Genomic DNA, 8,622 nt, shown 5'->3' on the forward strand with positions numbered 1-8,622 from the left:
ATTATGAATGAAAGGGGAGAGATCACGACTAACACCAAGGAAATAAAAACAATTATTAGAATTTATTATCAACAACTATATGCCAATAAATTAAGCAACCTGGAAGAAATGGATGCCTTCCTGGAAACCTATAAGCTGCCAAGACTGAAACAGGAAGAAACTGACAACCTGAATAGGCCAATAACCAGTAACGAGATTGAAGCAGTGATCAAAAACCTCCCAAAAAACAAGAGTCCAGGGCCTGATGGATTCCCTGGGGAATTCTACCAAACATTCAAAGAAGAAATAATACCTATTCTCCTGAAGCTGTTTCAAAAAACAGAAACAGAAGGAAAGCTGCCAAATGTTTTTTGACTGCATACTCCAATTGTTCTTAGATGTGTTTATTTCAGAGTGGTTTCCAATATAATTTTCATTATAAAAAACACAAAGAAGAAATCTCTAAAGAATGAAATTGAGAATTTATTTTAAACACCGTAATATTTTCTTCTTGCAGCCCTTCCAAGAGCCCGCGGGTGATGCAAACTCTCTTACTTGGGCAGGCGGGTGATCAGGCCCTGTGGGGTTGCACTCACGAGGGCTTTGCACACAAGACCTCCATCAGTTTGTGTTTTTTCCCAAATTTTCCACCTAGGATACAAGCAAGTTGAGGTGAGGTCGGCTGGTGTCATTGTGTGCCCCATAAATTATGGACTAAATGAACATTGGCTAGAAAGGAACCGGCAGCCATAAGTGTTTAAGGGAAGAACTGATACCTGTTAGAGTTTCCTGACCCGACATAATCAAAGGCCCAGAAAAAAAGACACAGTCTGGGCTGTGCCACATAAGTGAGGCGAAACCTGCATTTCAAAATGCAACCTGCCGGTCTGTGATTTTTGGCTCTTCGCTCTAGCAGAATTTATTCAGTTCTGCGCTCCTTTGAAGTATACTAAATTAAAAAGGGTACATTTTAGATGCCTCATTGCTCGGTAGAGTTATTTGTTGGGTATACTAACTTCTAGTTATGTGGTTTAGTAAATATTTCAACAATCCACAAATGCCTTAGACCTCTTAACACCTCAGTTAATTTAAGGTTGGCTTTGCTGAATTACTTAGCTGACCTGTGGATTCAGGTGGTGCAAAGAAGTAGCACATCCTAAAGGACTGAATGACGGGCTCACAGCAGATGGCCCCCATGAAAAGCCTCACTATTGCTGGCGTGTGATCCGAGGAAAGTCATGTCTATGGTCTGATTTAATTTTTGTCTGTAAATTAGGGGATGACAGTACCAGCAGGGTTAACATAATTACGTAAACATGCTTCAAACATTCCATGTTCGGCCCAAAAGAATGAGTACCATCCATTCATTCCTCTCTTTACTGAGCAGCTCTTAACTGCTGCACTGTTCCATGACAGAGACATAGATGGTAAGAAACAGAGGATGCACAGTAACCGCAGATTATTGGAGGAGACACTTACCCAAACAACAATCATGGTGTCAGAGAGAATCTAAGTGCTTTGCACCTTGTTAATCCTCAGAGTAATACTGTGATATATGTTCTATTGTCCTTTTTCATAACTAGGAAATTAGGAGGTTTTAAATAAATTAAGGAAGTGTTATAACCTCATCCTAATTTACAGTTAGACCTAAAAGTAAGATACACCTGAGACCAAAATTTTCTGTGTAATTCTAATTAATTCTGCCTAAGAGGTAAGGGAAGTTTTAAAATACGCTAAAAACTATTCAGTCATTCTGAGAGACTTAGAAAAACCAGGTTTTCATAAAATATGACGAGGAGCCATGGTTACAATGTACATTTGAAAGATCTTTTAAAATCTTTTTAGTTTTCAAAACTAATCAGTTTAGAAATACTATCAGGCAAGAATTATTTTGGCATTGTGGCAGTGGTGTAGATGAGGAATTAGAAGGGTTCTTGCCCTGCATGGGAATCTGAGGGCACCGTGTCCTTGTACGGCGTCCTGGCAAAGCCACTCCCATCACCACTGTCCCCCAGCGTCTGCAGCATGTGAGCCATGTCCCAGACCTGCTGTTTGAGCACAGCCCTTTAGTTTCTTTGGTTTTCCAATCTGCCAAAATTGTATTTTTTAATTAAAAGAGTTTTGTGTCACTTTGACTTAAAATAATTGAGATCCCAGAGATACTGAGCTCCGAATTGCAAAAAGTACAATAAAATCAATAAGCACCACCAAAAACATATCTTTTCCAAGACTGCATTTTCACTTGACTCACCCGAGTGCCAAGCCCCTGCTGCTGCCCTGGGCCTGTTCTTTTCCTCTGCCCTGTGTTCTAGGCTCGTGGGGCTTTTCAAGTGTGCGACTGGCTGTGGGTGGCTCTCCTCTGTCATCTCCTGACTTGGTTTTCCACGGCTTACTCATGTGCGAACTGTGTTTTGTGTTAAGAATAAGCAATGAAAAGCACGCTGTGAGCAGCTGGATGTAAAGGAATAGTTGCTGTGTCCAGGAACACACTTCCCACCAGGAGACGTCGGGTCGGCTGTGAGTGTGAGGAGTGGGTGCCAGGAAGTTTGCTCCGATACCCCTCACGTGGATGCCTGCCCAGAAACCCATTCTCCTAAGAAAATTCCCTTCCCTGAGCAGGACCGGTCATCGGTGGAAAGTGTGCATGGAATCCCCCAACCGTGAGATCCATGGATGTGAAGCCAGGGCTCCTGAACTCACTTTTGGCAGCTACAAGGGACTGAGCTTGTCTGCGCATCCCTGCTGCAGATCATCGCAAGAAGGACCGGAAGCGAGGAGCAGAAAGGAGACGGAGACGTGGTAGAGAGGGGGGCTTGCATGAATATCCCTGCCCTGAATAATTGTTTCAAGGAATTAGTTTCAGAGATTGTTTTCAGATAAATGGATTACACACTGCAAATTGTTGTCATGTACCGCACTCTTCTGCCCTGCTTTGGAATAGTTATCCCTTGTTGGATAATTTCTAGTATTATATGCCTGATATGTATTACTGGGGGGTACCTTTCATTAACATATCACTTAAAACATTAATTTGATGTTTTTCGAGTTTAGAAAACATAGAACAATAAAAGTTTTAAAAAGTTTAATCTATGTTTAGTATATACAGTAAATGTGAATTAAATTAACCATTGCACTTCTGAAACATGCTGGTGTCCTATTTCTAAGTGATGCCTGAGTCATCATGGAGTTCAATGATGGGTCAGAAAGAATCCTGCAAAGCTGTAGAATGATTCCAGCTAAGCTGTGTGAAAACTGACTCAAATCATAACAACTTTTCTTCGCAGTCTGGGAATTGATTGACGACTGTGTCCTGGGAAGGGGGTGTATCTGTGAACAGAGTCAATTATCCTAGAAATCTGGCGCCAGTTGCCCTTTATCACTACCCGAGCAGGAAAGCCGCTGCCCTCCTCCTGTGACGTCTCATCTCCGAGGAGCTGAGTGTTAGGACAGTGGGAAGACTCAGGGCAGCCAGGGGGGGTTTAGGACAGGAAGCAAAACCACCAAGAAAGTTGTCCAGGAGGGCAGTATCCTGTCCTATGAAATGCAGTCTTTGTATGATTGCCAAAGAGTCAGGGTCCCAAACATGGGAGTTCATGAGTAATATCATTAAAAAGTGATCCAAAAAGAACAATGTGTACAAATCTTTGATATCCTTACAGATAACAAGCTTGAAATCCTGGAGGAGGTACTTTATATTGTGGTCCAGAGGCCAAGCAGCCTGAGTGGGGACTGGGGGTGCAGCTGAAGAGAGGCTGTGACTGGAGTCCTCGCCCACTGCCAGGAATCCAGAGGGCCAGGTGTAATGCACACCTCTGCTGTATGGAATTAGGAGACACCTACCTGCCCATATATATTCCAACCCAAAGAAGAGCTGCCTACTACTGGGAAGTTTGGGCCACATCAAGAGGATGACCAGAGAAGAAAGGAAGTTTGAGTGCATTTGCAGAGTGCAGAGGGGCAACCGGTTAGGGTTAGGGTTTGGGACAAAGAATCCCCCACTGGCTGGTGCTGGCTGCATGTCAACCATTGTCCTGCCACCTGAGGTCCAGGTGAGTAGGACCTGAAGGAGAAGCCCTCTGCCACCGAGCTCTTGTGGGAAGCAGGACAGGGTATGCAGCACGTGGCAAAGTGGGAGCTTCTCAACACTGCTGTAGAGAAATAAAGCCGTCCCAGGGACAGTATGCATACGTGGGACTTCCCTGCGTGTGATACAGTCCCCAAAGGGAGAGAGCATGGGTAGATGGCAGAGACTTGGTGAGAACACCCTCAAACTACTGCCACCTGCCCCCCATCTACGCCCCTGCCCACACACCTGCCCACCCCCTGCCCACACACCTGCCTACCCTCTGCTCAACTCCTGCTCACCCCTTGCCCACATACGTCCAGCCCCTGCCCACCCCCTGCCCACCCACTTGCCCACCCCACTGCCCACACCTGCCAACGCCCTGCCCACCCCCTGCCCACCCCCTGCCCACACACCTGCCTACCCCCTTCCCACTGCCCTGTCCACCCCACTGCCCACCCCCTGCCCACCCCCCGCCCACCCCCTTCCCACTGCCCTGTCCACCCCACTGCCCACACACCTGCCCATGCCCTGCCCACCACCAAGAGCAGCTCAGCCTCCAGGGTGTGACGTCTCTGAAACGGGAAAGGACCAAAATAAAAACCAAAGGAAAGCTACATAAAAACCCAAGGCAGATATGAATTTACATCAGAAGAAAAAACACACTGTAATTGCTTGGTGTAGTTCTTAAAATTGCTTCTTAGAGGACATTTCTGCAGTACTGGAGTATGGAGGATAGATCTGAGAAAAGAAAGCACATGAAGTGGGAAATGACATCGAAATCGACTCACATGCGGAGAAAGTGGTGCTGTGGAGGCAGAGGGTCCCCCAGGCACCACTCACTGCGCTGCAGGAACCCAACAGAATGGAAGCGACGGGGAGGGCCACAGATGTGCTGGATGCTGGCGACCAGGCGAAGGGAAACAGGAGCCACGTCCCTCGGGGAGGAGCCACGCCTGCACCCTCAACGGCTCTCGGAAGAGAGATGTGAGTCAATTAGTTTATACCTGATCCATCGATCATTTAAAAAGTGAGAGCAAGAGAAGACAGTAGTCTCAAATCTGAAGAACTAAATGAAGCGAGGAAGGCATCTTCTTGTAAAAGTCACTTAAAATCAAGGAAGTCAACAGGTAAATAGGACTTACGGTTAGGGCGCGAGAAGAGGCACTTGTGGACAGTGCAGACCTCATTTACACGCAGATAACAGCTCAGCGCCCATGGTAGTGACGGCCAACACTGAATACACATGCTACAAAACTGAGAAATGAAAACAGAGCTAAGATGAATTAGTGGTGTAAGGAGCTAAAAATGAGATGAAAATTACTGGTGTGCCAATTTTGGCATTTGTCAAAGCAGAATTTTGGAAATACATTTAAAAGCTCATAAATTTTAGAGAATATGTACATATGTAAATTTGTAGGGCAACATTTAAAGATGTTACTATGCAAAATCAGAAACCATTGGGGAAGGGAAGCTTGAAGAGATGGCCTTGTCAATTTAATTTTATGTATTTGAATTTAAAAGTCAGTGTTTTAAGATAATAAAAACGAGAGGTTTAAGTATGTTATTGTAAGTTACGTCTCCCCTACAGGGTTTGCAGGGCTAGTGACCCTAAAGCCAACGATGGGCGGACTCAGGAGGACTGATCAAGTGCCCGAAACACCGGGAGGAAGGCGTGAAGGCTGACATCTGGGATTGGATGTGCCAAGTCAAGACCTTGAGGAGTGAGGGCTTCCTCACAAAGAAAAGAAGTCTCTTCACTAATTAAGGAATTGTTATCTACTAATTAAGGAACGTCCAGCTTTGTGATTTACTCACTTTAGCCTCTTGAATATCAATGAGTGCCAAACTGAAGAAAATTTTTCATTTATTAGCAGCCATATTTGGCATCAAAAATCACAAATCTATTTATCTGTCACAAAATAAATCTTATGACATTCCTAGCGATGAATTTATCCTCACGTTCCGCCTAGCCTCCGGGCTGATACTCCTGCAGGTGGGGCTGCGGGGACCCTGGGTCCCTACACGTGCTCTGATGTGCTCCTGCTGGCTCACCGCCGCCTCTTGGGCGCAGGGAGCTGCCTTCCTCGTGGGCCACCTTCCCTTCTGTACTCTTCAAATTCGTCAGCAAGTTCGATGTGTTTTCTTGTCAATATTTCCCTTATCTTAAAATTGTTATTACTGAAAGAAAATCACAGTCTTTTGCAATTCTTCAAAAGTACAAATAAAAGAGGACTCTCAGAACACATAATTGTGGTGAGTCTAATAAACACCCAGGGAACTTGTCAAGGTGCCCTACCCATCAGTCTGGGATTCAGTCTTGGTGGGACCACAGGTCTGCATTTTTGATAACTACCCACTGCTACTCTGAAGATGGTGGTCAGGAAACACGTGCTAAGGATTATTTTTCTAAGGCTTTTAATCTGAATATTTTTGTTTCCATTTAAAGAAAGCCCCTTTGATTTCTTATAGCTATAAAGTCCTTCGTTTTGCCCGTTTTTAAAAGAAGTTGTGTGCACTGGCTCATCCCCACTCTCCGCGGCTTCCTTCACGTCTCTGTGAAAGGCACCTGACTCCCCATACGCTTCCGCCCCACCTCCTTCTCCCTTCCCGTGGACGGAGGATCCTATGTCTTTAATAATAGAGACTTCTCTAATTACGTACGGTTTTCATACGAAGGATGAATTTCGGTTACATATGTTTGTAGGTGTTTCAAACGGAGATAAATATGCTTGACAAGCTTGGTTGATCTCTTCATAATTCTCTGATGTGGTGTTTCTAATTTTGTTGTTTTCCAAAAGCGTATGGCAACAGCTCCAGTTGTTGAGCTACTCGCCTATTTAATTCTGGTTTATTGAAATGTTCTTATAGGGTTGACTTTAGAAGGAATTTTAACAATGTTTAATAATAGTTAAATAATGATTAACAATATATCTATGGAGCAATGTTCATATCTATGCTTATCAAAATTTATTAAAACTGAGTGAAATACCAGATTAATTACATCAATTTCACAGATATCTGGCTATCTGGTATATTTTCATGTTCTTCTTTATTAAATCCCCTTCCTTTTGTCTCAGTTAGAATCTCCTCCCTTGAATTTAGTCCGAGCACTAATAAGCCAGCATTTATTGTGGGGGAAAGTGAGTCCCCTGACGCTAGAACGGTAGAAGCTGTTCTGGCAAAAACCACACACCATCAAGCATTTTCCAGGTGCTCAGAAAGATACGTTCCCTTAGGGACAGGCAGTGAATTGGAAAATCAGTTTTCTTTCAAATGACTTCATGCATTTTTTTTTAATGTTTAATGGAATGCACTGTTGTTCTTTTTTTTTAGTTTTATGGGATAAAAAGGCGTTCTGATGCTAACGTTTTAATGAGTAATTTTTTACAAACTAAAATCTCAATGCCCAAAACCGTTTCCCAAAATGTGTTCAGACCACTTGGAAAGGCTGTAAAGGCACTGAGGAAAAACCCCCGGTTTACGGCCTCGGAGAAAGGGCCATGGCAGTTCGTTTATAAACGACCCAATTAAAACGAGAAGGCCACGCACCTGAGTCACACGCAGTCCTAGCTCCCCGCTGTCCCCACGACGGGGTGCAGGGCCCCGTCACGTCGGCGTGACTCCGCGGTCCGCCCCGCGCCAGCCCGTCTTCGGCCTCACGGCGTCCTACTGGTCGTGCGGACCAGCCTTTGCGTAAATGGAGGACAGGGTTTCGGTTAAACGGACGCACAGATCGGCCTCACCAAGGGCACATAAACACAATTCCCAATTTGCTTTTCCTTCACCCCAAATAAAATGACTATTCTTCATCTGCAGGATGTCTCATCAGGCCTCTCGGCAGGTCCAGTCACTTGACCGTTCTGGGAGTTACCGGGAAGTCACGGGACACCAAACCGGAGACCCAAACGCCCCGGTCCTCCCAACAGGGCCCGCCACGCGAGCCCGGGCGAAGCGCATGCGGGGCCACAGCGCCAGAGCGACGTCACGTCCGAGCGCCCTCACGACCTCACGTCCGAGCGCCCTCACGTCCTCACGACCTCACGTCCGAGCGCCCCCACGTCCGAGCGCCCTCACGTCCTCACGTCCTCACGTCCTCACCTCCTCACGTCCGAGCGCCCTCACGTCCTCACGTCCTCACGTCCGAGCGCCCTCACGTCCTCACGTCCTCACGTCCGAGCGCCCTCACGTCCTCACGTCCGAGCGCCCCCACGTCCGAGCGCCCCCAGGTCCGAGCGCCTTCACGTCCGAGCCTCGAGCGCGGTCCGGTTTTCCCTCGGGCTGAGTCAGCTCACTTCCGTTGGGCGCTTCCGGTCAGAAAATCGTTGAGCTGGCTTACGTCATGTCCAAGTTCTCAGGCCAGGAATCTGATTATAAATTAATGTGAGAATGGAACCGGGCATTTGCAGTTTTTTTCCTGTTTGCACGTCTGGCCAAGTGGCCTGAAACACGCCTCGGTCAGGGACATTTTCTGGCCCGCCCCGCCCTCCGCCCGGGGGACCTTGCCCTGGAGCGGGACCCCCGCCGCCCGCGTGCGGCTCTCGCCCACCTGCGCCCCGCCCGAGATGCAGCCTCGGGCC

General features: G+C 46.6%; 1 long non-coding RNA gene across 2 annotated transcripts; it reads right to left on the reverse strand.

Moving 5' to 3' along the window:
* Nucleotides 1-442: 442 nt before the first annotated feature.
* Nucleotides 443-7,988, reverse strand: LOC144379325 (uncharacterized). Of its 2 annotated transcripts, XR_013442139.1 has the most exons (4): nt 7,595-7,988; nt 5,188-5,299; nt 4,834-5,013; nt 443-630 (listed from the first exon to the last, which is right to left on the reverse strand). It is a non-coding gene; the product is annotated as an uncharacterized LOC144379325 (long non-coding RNA). The 2 variants fall into 2 exon arrangements; XR_013442138.1 differs by having other exon boundaries at nt 4,834-5,299.
* Nucleotides 7,989-8,622: the final 634 nt, after the last annotated feature.

This window comes from Halichoerus grypus, chromosome 10 (assembly GCF_964656455.1).
Source record: "Halichoerus grypus chromosome 10, mHalGry1.hap1.1, whole genome shotgun sequence".
Classification (NCBI taxonomy): domain Eukaryota; kingdom Metazoa; phylum Chordata; class Mammalia; order Carnivora; family Phocidae; genus Halichoerus; species Halichoerus grypus.